The sequence below is a fragment of the Symphalangus syndactylus genome, chromosome 6, assembly GCF_028878055.3.
Source record: "Symphalangus syndactylus isolate Jambi chromosome 6, NHGRI_mSymSyn1-v2.1_pri, whole genome shotgun sequence".
Classification (NCBI taxonomy): domain Eukaryota; kingdom Metazoa; phylum Chordata; class Mammalia; order Primates; family Hylobatidae; genus Symphalangus; species Symphalangus syndactylus.
The window spans coordinates 73,768,650-73,780,856 of NC_072428.2; the positions used below are offsets into that span (position 1 = coordinate 73,768,650).

The 12,207-nt window shown below is 41.3% G+C and overlaps 1 pseudogene; it reads left to right on the forward strand.

Moving 5' to 3' along the window:
* LOC129485349 (tripartite motif-containing protein 64C-like) overlaps positions 1 to 12,207 on the forward strand; it is a 109,125-nt pseudogene that overhangs the window by 65,217 nt on the left and 31,701 nt on the right.

Genomic DNA, 12,207 nt, shown 5'->3' on the forward strand with positions numbered 1-12,207 from the left:
TTGGCTCTTGTTGCCCAGGCCAGAGTGCAATGGTGCGATCTTGACTCCCTGCCACCTCTGCCTCTGGGTTCAAGCGATTCTCCTGCCTCAGCCTCTCCAGTAGCTGGGATTACAGGCATGTGCCACCATGCTCGGCTAATTTTGTATTTTTAGTAGAGACGGGGTTTCTCCGTGTTGGTCAGTCTACTCTCAGCCTCTCAACCTCAGGTGATCCGCCAGCCTCGGCCTCCCAAAGCGCTGGGATTACGGGCGTGAGCCACGGCACCCGGCCTCATAAATTGATTTTTAAACAAATCTTAATTGAGGTTCTCTAAAGGGAGCCTTTTAGGCAACGTGCCCGCTACGTGTACTGATGGCTACGGTGGCTGGTGTCAGGCGAATCCATGTGGCTCCCCCAGCCCCTTCCTGGGAGCATCCTAGAAAGACAGCATGGAAACGCGTGCGGCCTGGTGGTCCCGGGAGCCGCCATGGTTCCCGGCCCCGCCACCTCACCCTGTCCTGGAGCCCCGTGTCAAGCACCCTCGGACTCTCGCGTCCTCTTCTTCCAGGGCGGCGGGCGCTTCTCCTGCACCTTGGCCTGGTGCTTCTTCTCGGCCTCCTCAGCTTCCGGTTTCTCCTCCTTGGCCACCTTGTAAGGCCACTTGGGTATCCGCAGGTGGCCACTGTCCTTGGTGCTGCCCTTCCGAGCTGGCCTGGCGGGCTGGAAGGTGGGCGCCGGCGCCTTGCTGAGGCGGACCTGGGGCACCACCATGCCCGGCCGCAAGCTGCTCAGCCGCAGGGGCTGCAGGGGCAGGAGATTGGCCTTCCGCTGGGCGGGGTAGGCGGAGCCCCAGGATACCGGCAGCAGGGCAGGTGGGAGGCCTGCCCTTGGGGAGCCCTCCCGGGAGCCTGAGGCGGCTGGGCAGGGCCACTTGTGCTGCTCTGTGCCCTCCGCTTCGTCTGCCTCCTGCGCCTACCTCCCCACCCCGAGGCGCGCCGCCACAATTTCCTGAGCCGCCAGGATTTCCTGCACCACCAGCCGCCTCTTCCCCATGCACAGGGAGCTCTAGGGGCACACGGTCTGGCACGCAAGGGCCACGGCAGGGCTGTTAGAGGCTGGTGGTCATCCTGACCATGTGTTCCAGGGCGCCCAGGTCCTCCGGACCACGCACGGAGCGCGGCGTCAGCACAGACAGCTCGCAGTCCCTGAGCCTCTGCAGGCAGTTTTTCTATCCCTCAGGCTTCTGCGCCCTCTCGTGGATCGGAGGCAGCTCAAGCTGGTACTTTTCCCCCAACTAATGAAACTGGCAGAGCTTTGACTGTTTTAGCTTGGCGGGAAACCCAAATGAGGAATGCTGTCTATCAGAATAGACTGGCCTTGGACTACTTGCTAGCAGCTGAAGGGGGAGTTTGTGGAAGATTTAACTTAACCGGTTGCTGCCTACAAATAGATGATCAAGGACAGGTGATTGAAAACATAGTCAGGGACATGACAAAGGTGGCACATGTGCCTGTATATGTTTGGCACGAGTTTAATCCTGAGTCTTTATTTGGAAAATGGTTTCCAGCTATAGGAGGATTTAAAACCCTCATTGTAGGTGTATTGCTAGTGATAGGAACTTTCTTGCTGCTCCCCTGTGTGTTACCCTTGCTTTTTCAAATGGTAAAAGGTTTTGCTGCTACTTTGATTCATCAGAAAACTTCTGCACACTTGTATTATATGAATCACTATCGCTCTATCTCACAAAGAGACTCAGAAAGTGAGGATGAGAGTGAGAACTCCCACTAAAAATTGAAAATTCTCAAAGGGGGGAAATATGGTATGAGATCACCACTTCTCCTGTTGTCCTTCCCAGTTTCTCCCCAACCTCCCCTTTACCCTAGTTTATAAGACAGGAGAAAATGGAGAAAGCAAAAAGTTGGAAAGAAACAGAAGTAAGATAAATAGCTAGACGACCTTGGCACCACCACCTGGCCCTGGTGGTTGAAATAATAATATTAACCCCTGACCAAAACTACTGGTGTTATCTGTGAATTCCAGACATTGTATGAGAAAGCACTGTAAAACCTTTTGCACTGTTAGCTGATGTATGTAGCCCCCAGTCACATTCCTCACACTTATTTGATCTATTATGACTTTTTCACATAGACCACTTAGAGTTGTAAGCCCTTAAAAGGGCTAGGAATTTCTTTTTCGGGGAGCTCGGCTCCTAAGACACGAGTCTGCTGATGCTCCCGGCCAAATAAAAAAACCTCTTACTTCTTTAATCCGGTGTCTGAGGAATTTTGTCTGCGACTCGTCCTGCTACAATAGGACTGAGGAGAGAAGCCATTTCTCTTACTGTCTCCTGTCTCTGAAGAGGAGGAGAAAGTAAAAGTTGAAAATAGGAATGAAGTCAATGGCAAGACCAGCTGGTGCCACTGATGACCAGGCCTGAGGTTAAAAGATTAACCACCCCCCCCCGACCAACTCTAACCACATGTGCTCTCAGTCCATCACAACCCTTTCACGTGGAACCCCTTAGAGTTGTAAGCCCTTAAAAGGGCCAGGAACTCTGTCTCCCGGGAAGCTCAGCGCTGAAGACGCCAGTCTGTCCATGCTGCTGACTCATCCTGTTACAGGACAAGGGAACTATTAGGAAAATAATTGTAAGAGTGTGGTCATGGAAAGTAAGTAGCTCTTCTATAATAGGGGAAGTAGCATCTTGAAGGCCTAATAGAATTGGTTGAGCCATTAAGGCATACAAGATCTAACCTATAATTTAACTTTGATAAAGTTATGTAATGATTTTACTAATATCTTATGGAGAAAGTCATAGAGGTTATGGGACTGGCTTGAAACCAGTTTTTGGAGGCGTGATTCCTTCCTTTTTTGTCTGGAGTTTAAGGTAGATTTGTTCTTCGAATGTGTGATCCATGTGGTGTACAGCCGTAAATTCATTCTAAATTAGATGATTATTCAATTGTTAGAACTTTTACTTTTGGAGCAAAGATTTCTCGGATTATAAAGATTGTTAATATAACTGCTGTTATTGAAATAAATGAGCCTACAGATGAGAGAATATTTCACGTGGTGTACGCATCAGGATAATCGGAGTAATGTCGAGGTATACCAGATAGGCCAAGGAAGTGCTGTGGAAAAAAGGTTAGATTTGTACCTATAAATACAATGGTGAAGTGGATTTTAGCATAGGCTTGATTAAGTCTGTAACCTGAAAACAAGGAGAATCAGTGGACAAAGACTCCTATGATGCTGAATATTGCTCCTCTTGATAGGACCTAGTGGAAATGGGCTACAAAGTAATATGTATCATGTAAGATGATATCTAGTGATGAATTAGCTAGCACAATGCTGGTTAGACCTCCTACTGTGAAAAAGAAAATGAATCCTAGGGCTCAGAGTATTGTGGGTGATCATATGATGTTACCGCCATGCAGTGTAGCTAATTTAATGCCAGCACAGATAGCAATAATTACAGTGGCAGAGGTGAAACATGCTCGTGTGTTTACGTCTATTCCTACTGTAAATATGTGATGGGCCCATACAATAAACTCTAGGAAGTTAATTGATATTATGGCTCATACTATGCCCATATACCCAAAGGGCTCCTTTTTTGTCCAGAGTAATAAGTTGTGATATGGGAGATTATCCTGAAGCCTGGTAGGATAAGGATATAGACTTCAGGGTGACAAAAGAATCAGAATAAATGTTGATATAAGAGAAGGCCATCCCTGCCAGCGGGGTCAAAAAAAGTAGTGTTAAGGTTACGGTCAGTTAATAGTATGGTAATGCTGGTGGCTAGGACTGGGAGAGAAAGGAGGGGACGGACTGCCGTAATGAGAACTCATTAGATGAAGAGGGGTGTTTGATACTGGGATATGGCTGGGGGTTTTATGTTAATAATTGTGGTAATAAAGTGAATGGCCCCTCGAGTGGAAGAAACACCTACCTGCCAAGTGGAGAGAAAAGATAGTAAGATCCACAGAGGCCCCTGCACGTGTCAGGCTTCCTGCTAAAGGGGGATAAACTGTTCAGCCAGTTCCAGCGCCGGCATCTGCTGTTTCAGATGCAAGTAGGAGTAGGAAGGAGGGTGGGAGAAGTCGGAAGCTTATATTATTTATCCGGGGAAATGCCATATCGGGTGCACTATCAGAGGGACTAGTCAGTTGCCGAAGCCTCCAATTGTAATTGGTATAACTATAGAGAAGATTATAATGAATGCTTGGGCAGTAGCAATAACATTATGGATCTGATCGTCTCCTAGCAGAGTTCCTGGTTGGCCTAATTCTGCTCGAATTAGAAGGCTTAAGGCAGTGCCCACTATCGCTACTCATGCACCAAATAGTAGATACCATGTTCTGGTATCTTTGTGGTTACTTGGAAACAATCAAGGATTGATTAACATAAGTTGGGCCAGTGGGGGAGGTGGGGGGGGTGGGGGTGGCGGTTGTAAAATTGCTGAATAAGCATTAGACTGTAAATCTAAAGACACAGGTTTTACCAGCCCTGAGGTGATTTCTCATGTTGAATTGCAAAATCAAAGGAGCAGCTTCAGTCCTGTCTGGGCTTCTCCTGCCTTTTTTCCCACAATGGGAGAAGTAGATTGAAGCCAGTTGATTAAGGTGTTTGGCTGTTAAATAAATTTTGGTGGGTTTGAATTCTACCAGTCTAGTAAGGTCTTAGCTTTGCGTTCAATTGATGCAGAATAGAGTCTTGCAGTCCTTAGGTTTGTTACAGAAATTAAGTGTAATTTACTTACTAATGGCTTTGAAGGCTCTTGGTCTTATTTAACGTAAATTTCTAAATCATATTTAGTATTAATGGAGAGATGGGTAAGAGGAGGATGAAAAAATGGTAAGTGGGGGGAGGAGTAGTATGGGTTTTGGTTTTTGAACTGTCATTTTCATGTTATTCAATGTGGGGAATATTGCCGCTGAGATGGAATAAATTAGGCATATATAAAAGCATAGGTTGAGTAGACTTATAATAGCAATGATTGTTGGAGCAGTAAGACTATTGTTTTTTTGTAAATTCTTGAATAATTAGTCATTTAGGCCGAAAACCTATTAATGGAGGTAAACCTACTATGGATAGTAGAATTGTGGGATTTTGGGTGTTAATCATGTTAATTTCTTTCAGGCATGCGATAGTGACAGGGTGCTGATATTCAGGTGGAGTGCTAGAAATGCGTTAACTGTTAAAGTAAATAATCAGGTTTAGAATACTAATGTTTGGATTATAAATTAACACTGCTATTATTCAAGCTATGTGAGTAATTGAAGAGTAGGCTAGAATTTCTCATAGTTGTGTTCAAGTCCTCCACAACTGCCCAAGATAATGGATAGGATTGTGATAGATAGGGGGATGTTCATGTTTATTGATGGAGAAATTTGAAACATAATTGAGATAGGGTCTAGTATTTGTTACGTGAGAAGTATACCAGACATTAGGGAGGTTCCTTGAGTTACCTCTGGGACTAAAAGGTGAAAGGAGCCATTCCTAGTTTTATTACTAGGGCCATTATCATTATTATGAAAATTGATTAATACTGTTTATTATTGTTCATTGCCCAGAGAACAGGTTATTGAAGAGAATACCTATTATGAGAACTGTAGATGTGATTGCTTGTGTAAGGAAATATTTGGTGGCTGCTTCTGTAGAGCTAGGATTTTTTTTTATATTAAAATCAGGGTAAGAGCTAACATATTTATTTCTAAGCATGTTCAGATGAGAAATCAGTGAGCCTAGCATTGTGATAAGAGTTCCTGTGAAAATAGTGGTTCTAGGGTAGGTAGAACCACAAGAGGTTGTAGTCCTACTTTCTGCTCTATTCCTTAAAGTTTTTACACCCAACACTCATTAGTTCATAACCTGGAATCCAACAGAGGGAAAAGGCTAAGATCATGAGCCCCTTTAGAATATCTATGGTTGGATTGACAGGGGCTAGGAAATAAGATGGGAACTCTACTTTGCATTACTCATTTCACTATTCTGTGCTATGAAATACAAATATTAAATTGAAAACAAACATTTGGCAATAGGTTGTGTAAGAAAGGGATACTAAGCCAGATATGGGAAGAGTAAAGGACATTAATCTTCTACCTACTGAATTTAGAGATTAACATAGAAGAAAACGTTCTGTTAACTCTGCTATGAAAATGTTTTGGGGCTGGAAATGGTGGCTTACAGCTGTAATCCCATTGCCTTGGGAGATATAGGCAGGAAGATATTTTGAGTCTAGGAGTTGGAGACCAGCCTGGGGGGCATAGGAAGGCCATGTCTCTACAAAATTTTTTTAAAAATAACCCAGAATGGTAGTGCCTGACAGTAGTTCTTTCTACTCAGGAGGCAGAGATGGAGGATGGCTTGACCCCAGGAGGTTGAGGCTGTTGTGAGCTAGGAACCACCCACTGCACTACAGCCTGGGTGACACAGCCAGACCCTGCCTCTAAGAAAATAAATAAGAAGAGAAAAAAAAGTTTAAAATCTAGCATCTATGGTACTGTTTGCAACTGCTGCCTTCATTATTTTCTTAAGGAATGTAATCTATTTGATTCTGATTTTTTTATAATAATAAATTTAGTACATTCTTACATTTAAAGGCATAACACATGTAACATAAAAGCTACGGTAGCATAAAGGAAGACATTCTGAATTGTTGTATTATTTGACTCTGATTTTTTACAGGCTTCTATCATGTTATAGTGTTCAACAACTGAATGCTTTATTTGTGAGATAAATAAACCTGAAAATGTAGGCTGAAAATCAGCTGGACAAACACAAAAGGAATCCTACATGTTTCTGTGGTTCTAGATAAGGCAATACATTGAAATATTTGAGGATTTATGGAGTTGGTGACATGGGACTGATTCCTGACCCCCTCCCATACAGGAAATAGGATGGAAAAGAGATTGCTTACTCTTTATGTGCTCATATATGAAGTTGGGACAATGGGACACATTCTATGTTTTCTGTTGTGATTATGGAAGGTGTGGGTAGGGAGATAGCAAAGTATGTGGTACATCATAGCCCATGTAGTACATTGTTCCCTTCCTTTTTCTAACATATTTATCTTAAGAGAAATAAATAAGGGGTTTGAAGAGAAAATGACTGGGGTTTCCAGAAGAATATCTAATAAATGGGATTTTCAAAGAAAGGAAATTTAAAAGATTTAAAAATAGTCTTGGACATTCAGAGGCCACAAAGCAAAATATAATTTATTATTAAATTAATGAATTTTTTTTATTATAATTTAGGTTTTAGGGTACATGTGCACAATGTGCAGGTTTGTTACATATGTATCCCTGTGCCATATTGATTTCCTGTACCCATTAACTTGTCATTTAGCGTTAGGTATATCTCCCAATGCTGTCCCTCCCCCCTCCACCCATCCCACAACAGTCCCCGGAGTGTGATGTTCCCCTTCCTGTGTCAATGAGTTCTCATTGTTCATTTCCCACCTATGAGTGAGAACATGCGGTGTTTGGTTTTTCGTCCTTGCGATAGTTTACTGAGAATAATGTTTTCCAGTTTCATCCATGTCCCTACAAAGGACACGAACTCATCATTTTTTATGGCTGCATAGTATTCCATGGTGTATATGTGCCACATTTTCTTAATCAAGTCTATCGTTGTTGGAAAATTAATGAATTTTTATTAGCATGGATAGAATGGTGCACATCTCTCCATCTGAACAACTAAAACAAAGTAACAATTACAATTTCAATGGAATTGTCACTGTTGAATTTTAAATAATATGCTATAATTGAATTTTCAGTAAAAAAATTTCTAAAATAAAATATATTTAGTTTTCTATGCATATTAAGAAAGCAGAAATAGATCCCCAACTCCTGTATGAAAATTTTATAATGAGTTATGAAACCCACATGAGGGAGAGAGTCTCTTAACGGTTCTCAAAAACAGAATTGTAATTCAATAGAAATCTTTGTTGTAGAGTAAGGTTTCAGATGCTAGAGTGGAAACAGACTCTCAGATCCAAAACAGAACGTTTTGTATTGAAAGGGGATTCAGTTGGAAATGAGAAAATGATCAAGATTGTTTAGAGTGCTCTTTGTCCACATCATGTATTGTTCTTGCCCATACACACATCTCTAATGCCCATACCCATCTCTAATCCTGCTTCTGGCTTGGTTAGGACTTTTAGAACCTACAAAATGCCAACTCTAAAGGGACTTACATTCTTATACTTGTTTCATGGTTTGAGATTCATGTAGGAAAATAAGTTGTTTCATTAGTAATGCCACGGTAGATAGAAGTAGATCTAGAATTGAGAGCTCCTAATTTCCAGGGCTCTACACTTCATCTGCCTAAAGTTGACAGTTGGGATGAGTCAATTATGTGGTGCTAAAAAGTTGAAATTAAATTAGAAGCTACCCTTTTTCCTTTCTCTCCTTGCCCCAATTCTTTCCTGATACACATAGTCATCTGACCTTGTGATGGAATACCAGAGCACCACTGGGGAGCCCCTGAATCTCAGCAGAGGATGCCTGCAGGGTCCAGTCCATGAACTAAGGTCTCAAAGGCTTCCCACTCTTGAGTGCAGGACTGGGCCCTCAGTAACCTCATGCACCCAGGCAGATCTCACCTCTGTGTGGACACTTGGATTACCTCAATTTATTGACTTACAGAATGTATATCCAAGGGCTTCAGTCTGTTGGTGGTCTTGCACAGTAAACTTAGAAAGGAGCAAGGAATCCTATTTTTCTCTTTCTTAAATTTATGACATATAACCTCTTAATGATTTTTCAGTGTGGCAAATTGGCTAGGTTTAACTACAAGGAGGGAAATGAAAACAGCATCAATTTGTAGCATACGCACACCTCCTTCTTAGTCAATGAAATGCTAACGTAGTCCCTGCTAGAAAGGCAGTTTTCAGATGTAAGTAAAGGTTCTAATTCTGGGACTTGGAAGTTTACCCAAGTAAGTCTGACTTTAACAGTGAAAGTTCTCTGAAGGAAGACTTAGACTTTCCTTGGACAAGGCTAAACTGTGAAGGGATCTCTATTGTTCCAGTTGATCCGTACTGACTGTGAACTAAAGCTTTATTCCATGACCATTGGGATCCAACCAGCAGAATTTGTTTTTTTTTTCCTGATGGACTATACCAGAGATCTTATACTTCCTTCATCAGCCACCACAATTGAGTAAGCTAATTCCATGTACTAAATCCATATATGAATCTTCCTAAGTGTACATATATCTTATGAGTTCTACTTTTGTCTTTGAACCTTGACTGATATAAGGCTGAAAGATATGTTTTCACTGTTCTGACAGTCTTGACCATAAATCTTGTGAGCCAGTGGCAAATAATTCCTCTGTCAGAAGATATTTAGATATCCCCTTCTGAAATCTTTTCCTTCTTTTGGAGTTTCATATCACAAAACAAACTTCGGAATAGAAAAAAAAACATGCATGGTCTCTCCCTATCATTTGGATTCTGTATTCGTGAATTTGCCTACATCCAATAGATATTTATAATCCCAAAATCAATACTCATCGTACTTTTCTAGCCATTCTAGGATATTAGGCACTATGTGGAGGAAAGCATTTAAAAGAGTCACTCATGTTTTACCCATGAGAATGGAAAAGCCTTTGAAAATTTGGAAAGATGCTAAATGATCATTTGGATTATTTGATTAATTAGTGAATTCTCTTAGAGTGCTAAAAAAGAAAAAAAGAAAATTTTAGTTCCTGTGGGCCTACTCTGAGAATGCCATAGATAAAGGAGCATTTATGACTGGGTGATGTGGCTCACCCTGTATTCCCATTGTTTTGGGAGGCTGAAGTCAGAAGATAACTTGAAGCCAGGTATTAGAGACTAGACTGGAAAATATAGCCATATCCTGTCTTTAAGAAAAGAATAAATGAAACATTAGGAAGGTGCAATGGCATAAACCTCTAGTCTTTTTTACTTTGAAAGCTGAAGTGGGAGGATTACTTGAGCCCTGGAATTCAAGGCTGCAGTGAGCTAAAATTGTGCCACTGCACTCCAGAGGGTGAAACTTTCTTTGGCATAAATAAATAAATGTGCACATGGAATAGTTTCAGAAGGAATGGTACCAGTTCCTCCTTGTACCTCTGCTAGAATTCGGCTGTGAATCCATCACATCCTGGACTCTTTTTGGTTGGTAAGCTATTGATTATTGCCACAATTTCAGAACCTGTTATTGGTCTATTCAGAGATTCAGCTTCTTCCTGGTTTTGTCTTGGGAGGGTGTATTTGTCGAGGAATTTATCCGTTTCTTCTAGATTTTCTAGTTTATTTGCGTAGAGGTGTTTGTAGTATTCTCTGATGGTAGATTGTATTTCTGTGGGATCGGTGGTGATATCTACTTTTTCATTATTTATTGCATCTATTTGATTCTTCTCTCTTTTCTTCTTTATTAGTCTTGCTAGTGGTCTATCAATTTTGCTGATCTTTTCAAAAAACCAGCTCCTGGATTCATTAATTTTTTGAAGGGATTTTTTTTTTTTGTCTCTATTTCCTTCAGTTCTGCTCTGATTTTAGTTATTTTTAGCCTTCTGCTAGCTTCTGAAAGTGTTTGCTCTTGCTTTTCTAGTTCTTTTATTTTTGATGTTGGGGTGTCAATTTTGGATCTTTCCTGCTTTCTCTTGTGGGCATTTAGTGCTATAAATTTCCCTCTACACACTGCTTCGAGTGTGTCCCAGAGATTCTGGTATGTTGTGTCTTTGTTCTAGTTGGTTTCAAAGAACATCTTTATTTCTGCCTTTATTTCATTATGTACCCAATAGTCATTCAGGAGCGGGTTGTTCAGTTTCCATGTAGTTGAGCAGTTTTGAGTGGGTTTCTTAATCCTGAGTTCTAGTTTGATTGCACTGTGGTCTGAGAGACAGCTTGTTATAATTTCTGTTCTTTTACATTTGCTGAGGAGAGCTTTACTTCCAACTATGTGGTCAATTTTGGAATAGGTGTGGTGTGGTGCTGAAAAAAATGTATATTCTGTTGATTTGGGGTGGAGAGTTCTGTAGATGTCTATTAGGTCCACTTTGTGCAGAGCTGAGTTCAATTCCTGGGTATTCTTGTTAACTTTCTGCTCATTGATCTGTCTAATGTTGGCAGTGGGGTGTTAAAATCTCCCATTATTATTGTGTGGGAGTTTAAGTCCCTTTGTAGGTCACTCAGGACTTGCTTTATGAATCTGGGTGCTCCTGTGTTGGGTGCATATATATTTAGGATAGTTAGCTCTTCTTGTTGAATTGATGCCTTTACCATTATGTAATGGCCTTCTTTGTCTCTTTTGATCTTTGTTGGTTTAAAGTCTATTTTATCAGAGACTAGGATTGCAAACTCTGCCTTTTTTTGTTTTCCATTTGCTTGATAGATCTTCCTCCATCCCTTTATTTTGAGTCTATGTGTGTCTCTGCACGTGAGATGGGTTTCCTGAATACAGGGTCTTGACTCCTTATCCAATTTGCCAGTCTGTGTCTTTTAATTGGAGCATTTAGCCCATTTACATTTAAAGTTAATATTGTTATGTGTGAATTTGTTCCTGTCATTATGATTTTGGTTGGTTATTTTACTCTTTAGTTGATGCAGTTTCTTCCTAGCCTCGATGGTCTTTACAATTTGGCATGTTTTTGCAGTGGCTGGTACTGGTTTTCCTTTTCCATGTTTATTGCTTCCCTCAGGAGCTCTTTTAGGGCAGGCCTTGTGGTGACAAAATCACTCAGCATTTGCTCGTCTGTAAAGTATTTTATTTCTCCTTCACTTATGAAGCTTAGTTTGGCTAGATATGAAATTCTGGGTTGAAAATTCTTTTCTTTAAGAATGTTGAATATCAGCCCCCACTCTCTTCTGGCTTATAGATTTTGTGCTGAGAGATCAGCTGTTAGTCTGATGGGCTTCCCTTTGTGGGTAACCTGACCTTTCTCTCTGGCCACCCTTAACATTTTTTCCTTCATTTTAACTTTGGTGAATCTGACAATTGTTTGTCTTGGAGTTGCTCTTCTCGAGGAGTATCTTTGTGGCATTCTCTCTATTTCCTGAATCTGAATGTTGGCCTGCCTTGCTAGATTGGGGAAGTTCTCCTGGATAATATCTTGCAGAGTGTTTGCCAACTTGGTTCCATTCTCCCCATCACTTTCAGGTACACCAATGAGATGTAGGTTTGGTCTTTTCACATAGTCCCATATTTCTTGGAGGCTTTGTTCATTTCTTTTTATTCTTTTTTCTCTAAACTTTCCTT